The sequence below is a fragment of the Chenopodium album genome, chromosome 17 (genome assembly GCF_948465745.1).
Source record: "Chenopodium album chromosome 17, dcCheAlbu1.1, whole genome shotgun sequence".
Classification (NCBI taxonomy): Eukaryota; Viridiplantae; Streptophyta; class Magnoliopsida; order Caryophyllales; family Amaranthaceae; genus Chenopodium; species Chenopodium album.
In genome coordinates, this window is record NC_137850.1 from 37880653 (window position 1) to 37890385 (window position 9733).

At 32.1% G+C, this 9733-nt stretch overlaps 1 pseudogene across 1 annotated transcript; it reads right to left on the bottom strand.

Annotated features, from left to right (window-relative positions):
* Positions 1 to 69: 69 nt before the first annotated feature.
* LOC145587905 (pentatricopeptide repeat-containing protein At3g49710 pseudogene) lies at positions 70 to 3140 on the bottom strand (annotated as a pseudogene). Its single transcript, XR_014101483.1, has 2 exons — positions 819 to 3140; positions 70 to 199 (listed from the first exon to the last, which is right to left on the bottom strand). The product of XR_014101483.1 is annotated as a pentatricopeptide repeat-containing protein At3g49710 pseudogene (transcript).
* Between the last annotated feature and the right edge of the window lie 6593 nt (positions 3141 to 9733).

Genomic DNA, 9733 nt, shown 5'->3' on the forward strand with positions numbered 1-9733 from the left:
TATATTGTTACAATAAACCTGCTTCACTTCCCCTTCTGCTGTAAACATGGGTGTAGGCATGCAGCTCCTGTAAATATCTCCAACAATGCTATAATGCTATCACTAGTGATTGAACTCGCTAGAAATATGAGAATTAATTCACTCCAAGTACAACACACAGAAGAGCCCGTCAGCCTTTTGCTCCCCAATCTCCATACATCTGTCAACACAAAACTACTTCAACAATGTTTGCCACACCGCAAAAATAACTGGATACAAAGATAGCAGAAACCTTCCATATCAATTCTCGAGGGCTAATCCTCAAAAACCTATATGTCATGACTTCATTAATCAAAAATTCTACTTATGATTATCTTTAAGCAAAATTAATGTTCACATAATCAGCTAATCTATAGGAGGCTATGGGTCACTGAAGAGTTGCCAAGAAGAATTTGGTTATAAAGCACTGAAATTCTCAGTACAACCTTGGACCATGTTAGCATGTAAAAGTAGAGCAAAATGACAAAAATGAAGTCTTGAATTGGAAGACAGTGCTCATTATATTTAATCCCACTTGACTTGACGTAGGCCAGCCAAGGAAACTCACACTCCAAAGGCTAGGAAGATGGACTACATTCACTACAAGAAAAAAGAAAAAGCAAGCCGAGGCAAGCTAAAAATATACTTCGTAATTTTTCTTTTTTTGAATGTCTGCAAGAAAGGGTCTGCATTTCAACTTAAATGACACAGAATTAAAGCTTGTGTTCCCTATATGTGTCAAAACTATCTGCTTATGTAAAATTACAAATAAATTATGTTACTGGTTAACATATCTTTACCTTAAATCAGTAACCGGCACAATATCAGCCAATAAGAGAAGATCTCCTTATAATCCAATATTAATGTTGTTGTAGATATTTCAAATTAAGTGCCATCTTACTAAACAACAAGAAGGTAACAATATTGGCAAGTGCTACCAGTAATCCTTGCATGTGCATTTTCCATCCTTGAAGCAATGAAATCTTCGGGTATCTCTGACAGTTATCTCCCTTCCGGTGACTGCAGAAATAAGCTTAATAGCATTATGACAATCACCACATATTCTTAGGTTCTTTCCTACAAGTATAGGATCTCCGTCTTTAGTTGACAGAAGCCCAAATGCAACTGCTAGTTTTTCGCTGTGATGAACCAACATCCTCTCCTTTTCTGCATCTCCTGCTCCATCATCCTTCACCAATGCCCATCGTAGATCTGGCACATAACCAGCAAGCTTTATCTTTAATAGTATCTCCTCTAAGTAATCATATATTTCTCTTATCATAGGGTGTGAAGCATCTTCAGCAACAAAAGTGTGAATCTTTTTGTCTATTTCAATCCAACTACAACCTGGTTTCTTTCTAAGATTTTTATCTCGCATAAGCTTCCTGACCTTTGCATAATCCTCCCATCTTTCAGCATCAGCATACATGTTTGCTAGCATGACATATGGAGTAGAATTTGAAGGATCCATCAGAAGGTATTGATTGGCTGCCTTAATAGCTAAGTTGATGTTGCCATATTTCCTGGAGGCCCCAAGCAAAGCTGCCCAGCCAATAGAACCTGGGTTATACGGCATTGACTCAATCAGCTGCTCAGCTTCACATAGTTTCCCAGCCCGACCCAGCATGTCAATCATGCAAGAGTAATGCTCTGCTTCAGGAACAATCCCATATTTCTCCTTCATCATGTCAAAATATTTCTGGCCTTCCTCCACTTTCCCTGTGTGTGCACATGCTGAAAGAACAGATATGAAGGTTATATTCGTGGGTGTATAATCAGTTTCAAGCATCCAAATGAAAAGCTGCAATGCATCGCTTCCAAACCCATGCTGAGCATAACCATCAATTATGGTGTTTATAGAGACAACATTATGCTCTGGCATCTTATCAAACAACCGCCTTGCATCTTGTAGATTTCCACATTTCGCATACATTGCTACCAAAGCATTATTTACAGCTATTCGATTTGATGGTATGTCAGACTTCAAAGCTAATGAGTGAATCTGTTTTCCATGTGAAGGGGAACGCGAGGTTGAGCATGCGCTAATGACACAAACAAAGCTGCAATCATCTGGGTGATGACCAATTCGCAGCATGTCTCTAAAACACGCAACAGCCTCTTCAGATAATTCATCAAACTGAGAATATCCAGAGATAATAGTGTTCCACAGAACCAAATCAGGCTCTGGGATTTCCTCAAATATTCTCCTGCATTCTGACATACTTCCCCCACATTTAGAATACAAGTCAATCAGCCCACTCCCAACATGTGGGTTCGAACAAAAACCCATTTTGATCAGCTGAGCATGAAACTGAAGACCGCCAAACCGATCCTCTAAGCTCGTAAATGCAGTCAGTACACTAGCTAAAGTATACATATCAACATACATATTCCTCTTCACCATCTCCTGAAACATCTCAAGAGCTTTCTTTCCTTCCTTATGCTGTCCATACGCAACGATCATAGCATTCCACGAAACCTCGTCTTCCCTCCCACTCATCTCACAAAACACCCTCTTAGCCTCCTCCAAAAACCCATTTTTACTATAACAACTAACAAGAGAATTATTAACAGACGCATAAAAAACATCATACCCTCCTTTAACAACCAAACAATGCAACCCTCTAATCAATAAAACATCATTACACGAAGCCGAAATCATGGAAGATAAACTAAACCCATCCATATCAACACCCATCTCCCTAATCCTATCAAAAAGTCTAAAAGCAGACCATGTATCCCCTCGTTCAGCATAGGCAGCAATAAGGGTATTAAAAGACACAATATCTGGTTCAGGAATTTCGTCGAACAGTTGGTGGGCAATCCGAGTTTGACCCTCTTTAACATATGCAGCAATAATGGCATTGTAGGAGAAGACATTTGGGTATGGTGTTGCGTCGAAAACGTTGCGCGCTGCAGAAATGCGTCGGCATTTTGAGTACAGAATGATGAAGTGGTTGGAAAGATAGATTGAAGGTGGGATTATAGATTTTATGTAAAGGGTATGAAGAGATTTGCCTGTTAATAGATTTCTTTTAGCAATGCATGATTTCAGAAGTTGGCAAAAGTTGTAGAGATTATTCCATGAACTTTGGTTCATCAGTTCATCTAGAATTGAATTTTGATTGATTTTGATGATAATAATAGTTGTAGTTAAGGTCAAGTTTTTTAGAACCAACCTAGAGAAGACTAGCATGTGTACGTTTTGAAATTGAGTTGCTTTTGTAAACTCTCAAAGTCAACAAACATTGACTCATTGAGCTATCAAGATTACAAAGTGTTAGACATGATCACGAGACGGGTTAATAAAGTTGGTCGGTTTTAGGGTTTCAAGCCAAAAACATTCGAGCTGAGCCTAAGTTCGGGCCATAATTTTATGTTTAAAGTTTAAACATGTTATTTTATGTCAAAAAAGCACGATTTTCAATCTATTTTAGTTTGATTAAAAGAATAACTAAAATAATAAATTTCAAGATGCCCAAAAGTGAAAAAAAAAAAATAAGGATAATTGAAGTCGGGTCGACTCGAGCACTAACTTTGGCCCCAATAACTATTTCTCGGACTAAGCAATTTTCGAGCTAAGGGAGGGAAGGGAAAGTGAGTACTCGTAATACATTTTTCCTTATGTGAATAAGGCATATAGCGAAATAGAAGAGAAAGGAAATTCCCTTTTAATAAATCAATCCTCTCCTTCGTAAGAGAGATTTATGAAAATATTCGATCAAACTTCTAAGTCACGTATTTGAGCCAAAAAAATATATACTTCCTCCGTTTCTATTTAGTTGACGCATTTGATTAAGGCACATACTAGGTTAGGTCCCGTGCCATGCACAGTATATTTTAATATTTATTATCAACTTTGCATTATATTTAATTAAAATAAAATGAGCCTTTTAATCCTTTGTTCTTATAGAAATTACAATCATTTTGTTATATACTCGTATTGACACTTTGTTCAATCCTTTGTTCTTATAGAAATATGTAGTAGAATGAGTTTCCTCAAAAAGAAATTAAGAATACTCGTACTAAATAGTAGAAGAAGAAGATGATACAAATACCAAGTAAATTTTTGTGTGCCTAATTCAGTAGTTCTTGTCAAGCAAATGAATGGAGATTATATCTTTTTAGAAAAATATTCTCAAAAGATTGCGTTTTTTTTAAGTACTTATATGTTGTCAAAACACATACCTTAGATAGTGGCATATCCATCTCTAGAATGCAAAAGATCATTAATCCATCATTTTATACACGTAACTATGACAATTATTATTATGTAATAATTTCCTAAAATAAATGTTTTATAGGAGCTTTTTTTTAAAAAAAATAAAAAAATTAAAGGCACACCAGAAATTAACACGTGTCATTGAATACCTATTCATCTAGTGATCTGATCTATGTATGTATATATATATATATATGAACCAAGGCTAAAATAAGAACTAGGAACTAATCTAGGCCCTTAAATCATGTTAATCGGACGGCTCACATGCTTCCCGTGTCATAAATGGCATTTTCGTAATATTTGAATGTTACAAACTGATTCCCAGCTTCATTTCTAAAAAGTAAATAAAAAGTTAGTAAAAGTAAATGAAATCAGTCGTAAAGTAAATAAAATTGCCTTAAAAGTTAAAAAACTGGAAACAAAAAGTTTGAAAATCCGCGAAATTACGAAAATGCCATTAATGAAAGCGGGTGAGATGTGAGCCGTCAGATGGAGCACGATTGAAGGCTAAGATTGGTTCCTAGTTCCTATTATTCACCTTGGTTCTCACATGATCTCAATTATATATATATATATATATATATATGTTTCTTTCAAATTAGAGGTTATTTAATTTATTTATTCTTCACAAGATTAGAAAATAAATACATATGATGTTAAAAAAAAACCGTAACATCCGAGGCAACATCCGGATCAAACACTAGCTATACAAATAGTTGAATTATCAAATTAAAGAAGTAAAAAGTACAAATTAGCAATCCGGGGCACACACTAGTTTACATTATTAAAAGATGGAATAGTTCATATAAGTTCATAGCCCTAGTTTGTATAGTAATATTTTCATTCGAGGGATTGATATTTTGAGTGTATAATTTTGTGTCATTAGAAAAAATAACGTTTAAAGTTATTTAGTGGTTGTGACTCAAAAATTTTAGATTAATACTTTTTATAATGGTTAGGTAAGATGTTTTTGGAAAAATTGAGCTAAAAATAAAAGGTATAAAGAATATTGCATGATTTAACTGACATTTCTTAAGTTAATACAAATTTTCTTATCTTTGTTAAATCTTTTTTTTTTTGACAAGATCTTTGTTAAATCTAAAATTGCATAATTTATTTATTTCACTTTCTCTAAGGTATATATAGACAATATAGTCATCATCTCTATTTAAAATAAAATATAGACATCAATCAATTAACCTATACTAAGCTAAAAGCGAACCTAAGATGACATTTGTCACGATGTCATTAATAATTTTCCCTCCTTTTTGCACTTTCTTTTTTTTTTTTTACCAAATTTTAATGACTCCCATTTTATAAGCTACAATAATACTTATTTCTATTTTGACAACATATCTAATCCAATCATACTCAATTAATCAATATTTTTTTTAACATATATTCTATATACTATTAATCTTTTAGTTACAAGTATACAAACATAGATTAAAAATAAGGTATTAAATATTAAGGAGTATCAATTTTTTCCTCCAAGCTCCAACTAATATTAATCATTTGACATTAATCGTTATGCAATGTGATTATTAAAATTAAAATAAAAACCGCTACTACTCACTATAAATACATTTAAAAAAAGTTGATTATGGAATACTAATTATCCTAAAGTAATATAAATCAACTAAATTTTCATTTAATGCCGGTCAAAGTGTGTCAACAAAAATATAAGGACAAATGTATATGAGTTCGTATACGGGTACTAACCTTTTATTTTTTTTCCCTTTTTTTTTGAAGACATATACGGGTACTAACCTAAGCTTATATTTTCGTTTTCTTATATAAAACCCAATAGTTTCTAAATTTCTATTAATAAATTATTTTTTATAACATTCAAAACAATAACCTTTACGCATTTGGTATAAATTAAAATTCAAGTTATTTTGTCACATATATTTTTTTTTGATAAATTGTTAAATTAACAACCATTCTTTATTCCCCTCAAAAATAAAAATAAAAAATAATTAAAAACCATTCTTTATAATTTTTTTTGTAAAGTTTAATTATAACCGTGCATGGCACGGGACTTAACCTAGTGATAGTATATAACCCAACTACTACTTGTTTGTTATCAAAAGTGAGTCAACTATAAATTTAAGTATAATATTACTTACTATTAAGTATTACTTGTTAAAAAAAATTGCATAATTTATATTAATTGACCTTTCTTATCTTTGTTAAGTCTTTTTTTTTTTGAAGGGTACCTTTGTTAAGTCTAAGATTGTTATTTTTAAGGGTGTAATCCCCCGTATTTTTAAATATGTTATAAATGAAATTTAATTTTATTTATAATATTTATTTGTATTTTTCCGTAATTTATTTTCAAAAGATTCAAATTATTAATTTGGGTCGGAAATTATTTTGGTACTAATTATTTTATGAACCTTCATTCTACCATTTATGTCAATACAACTAAAGCCTAGTCCATTTCATTCATTTAACCCATTAACCTTATGAGACCCAATAAATCTACTTACCCTACAATATTCTCTCCTATAAATACCTCATTAATCCCCAAAATTTTCCCCACACAAAAGGTTAGTCTTACTTTCTTTTCTCTTTATTTTATTTATTTTTCCTTTATTTACCTTTTCTTTTCTCTTTCCTTTTTTTTTTCTTTTCTATTCTTCCTCTCCTTCTTTTCCCCTTATTTCTATTTCTATTTGCATAATTATATAAGTATTGTTTTGGGTTTTTGATTTAATTGTTTGAAATTGATATAATTAGTATCAAATCTATATTTTGATGGTAAAAGGTTATAATTTTAGATTATATACATATTTTAATTTTTAGATTTCCGTTCGTTAATATTAATCCCGTTTTAATCCCGACCAAGTTCTGAACTCATCCGATTTTGATTAAAAAAAAAAAAGTAGTGTTTTCCATGTGAAAACAATGTTTTAAGAAAGATTCACTACCTTTGGTAGTGAGCACCACTCTCTCGTGGCCTAATTCAGCCTCTAAATATGATTTTCGACCAGTTTTTGATTTTTAACGAAGTTTTTTTTTATGCTTTAAATTTTATCCTTGAGTTTAAAGGGTAAGAAATAATTTAATGTTTCTATGGATAATTTAAGTATAAAGATTTATTTTGATGAAGTTTTAAAGGCTTTTTGATTGGTTTAAAATGCTGGAATTTTATTTAAAGTAGTATAATTGTGATTTTGATAAAAGGGTGTAAGAACCCATTAAAAAGGGAGATTATTAGGGGTTTTTTTTAATTAATTTTCAGATTTTTATTAGACTTTAAACTTGCTGTAATTTCAGGTATAAGACTGTATTTTAAGGTTTTTATGAAGAAAATTTAAAGAACTATGTATAAGCCTTTAATTTTAACTAAAGGGAAGGTTTTAAAGTTTTGTTTGATTTGGATTTTGAAAGTTTTAAAGTAAGTTAGTATTGCTGTAAATTTGATTGATTGGGTATTGATTGAGATGTTATTGTTTGGTTTAGGAGTGGAGTTTATTGAAGGTGATTTCTAGATAGTAAAGTGGCATACCAACTCGTCTATTCAAGGTACGTACGAGTTACGAAACCTTGCCTTTAGATGCATGTTTAAGGATGTATCGAGAACTTAGTATCATGTATAGGGACGACTGGGTTAAATTGTTTGGTTATACATTGTGAATTTCATTTGATGTGCACTATTCCTTATTACAAATATTGGTTATGCTCTAATTATGCAAGGTGCACTTAGAGGCAAAGGTATGTGATTGGTGAAATGATTTATTTATTACTCATTCTTGATTAATGAAATAGGATGAGTAAAGGAAAGATTCAAGTCTTATAAGACAAGGTTAAGAATTTGGGGTGCCTTATGCACTCAAGGTGTTTATACACCGAGGTAGTAAAGGAATAAATAATAAATGTTGTTTTGTCACTAATAAATCAAGAATTGAAATCGGAAACTTGCCTTGCTTGATTTAATTGTGTTTGGAATGTTTGTATTGTTATGCATATGAGTCATCACCAAGTTTAAACCTGTAAATCACGTAAAGTGCAAGATGGATGAGCAATAAAACTCTGGATTGGTGCACATCTGGACTAATGACAATCAGGGGTTGGGTACATGGGGTATTAGCCGTGTACTTTTCTCGAGGCCGTATGATCTACGAGTCTCTTATTTCAAATATTTTTCTTAAAACTAGGAGTTAGATGAGATCTCATACTAACTACGGTCACGGAGTCGCGCCTGTGGTCGTTGGATGTTTATTGATGTTTCCGAAAGGAGGCATGGGGTTTTTCTTTATTGATGTTCCAAATGGGACATGGGTTGGACAACCTTGTCTATTGCTAAATCCAATGAATAAATTGAAATGAGTTAGCTACTATTAACTAGTGAAGTCTTAATAAATTGGTTAGTTGAGTCATGTGTTGAGTTTATTATTTAATGATGCTTATGTTTGATTATTAGTAGCATGTTGCGTAATTCTTAATTTATTTCGCAGCTTGAATGTACTCAGCTTTGCTGATTGCGTGCTTTTGTGTGTGTCTTTCTTTGGTCATGGCCTTCGCCTTTCAATGACCCTGTGATGATCCAATTTTTACACTTGTAATATTGGGGAGCAGATTAACTACATGTTCTTACACATTCAGCATTCGCATCAAGGTTGTGGGATTTTGAGTGGAGTGTTGGTTACTTTTCACTACTTATTTTGCTACTTACTTTTGAATTCATTAAACTCAATTTCATTTTATACTATTTTACTAATTTGAGTTTTGAATAAGGGCCTTAAAGGTTCCAAGTTGTAAGATTTAATTTGGTTTTGGTTATTGGTTTTGAAACTTATTTATATTTGATTTAGGTTTTCCGATGCTTTTTCTGATATAGCCTTAACGTTTGAACACGTGGCGGTAGCATGCCAGTAATTCCCTTGGATATTGTTCAGGGTATTTACAGGTTTTAAGAGAGAATTATTGGGGTGTTACAAAGGGCATATTCGTTAAATCAAATATTGTTTTTTTAAAGGGAAGATTGCATAATTATATATCATCGTAATATATATGTTAGGACAATCATGGTATATTTAGTAATACTTGGTGATTATTGTTGTTTCCTTAATTTTAGGAGATAATAAATTGATGGTGGGAATATTTATATATTTGACATTATTATATCATTGTCATATAATTTCTCCATAGACTGTAAGTTTTTTTTTATATTTTTTATTTAGATATATGCAAAATATTTGTTTCTTTAAATATTTTTTTTTTTTAAAAAAAAATATACTAAGGACACACCAGGAGATGACATGTGTCATGACTGCTGTGTCTTTTAGTATATAACTAGTGTGTCACCCTGGCGTTGCCTCGGGATGTTACTTTGAGTAATTTCTTGGAAAAATTGCTCCCATTAATCTGAACTTTGCCTCGTCCACCGAAAATAATCCCAACTTTCGTTTATTATCTATTGCACCCAACTTTTGGGGTATTAATTTTCGTTGCACCCAACAGGTCATCTAACCTGATGTAGTAGGT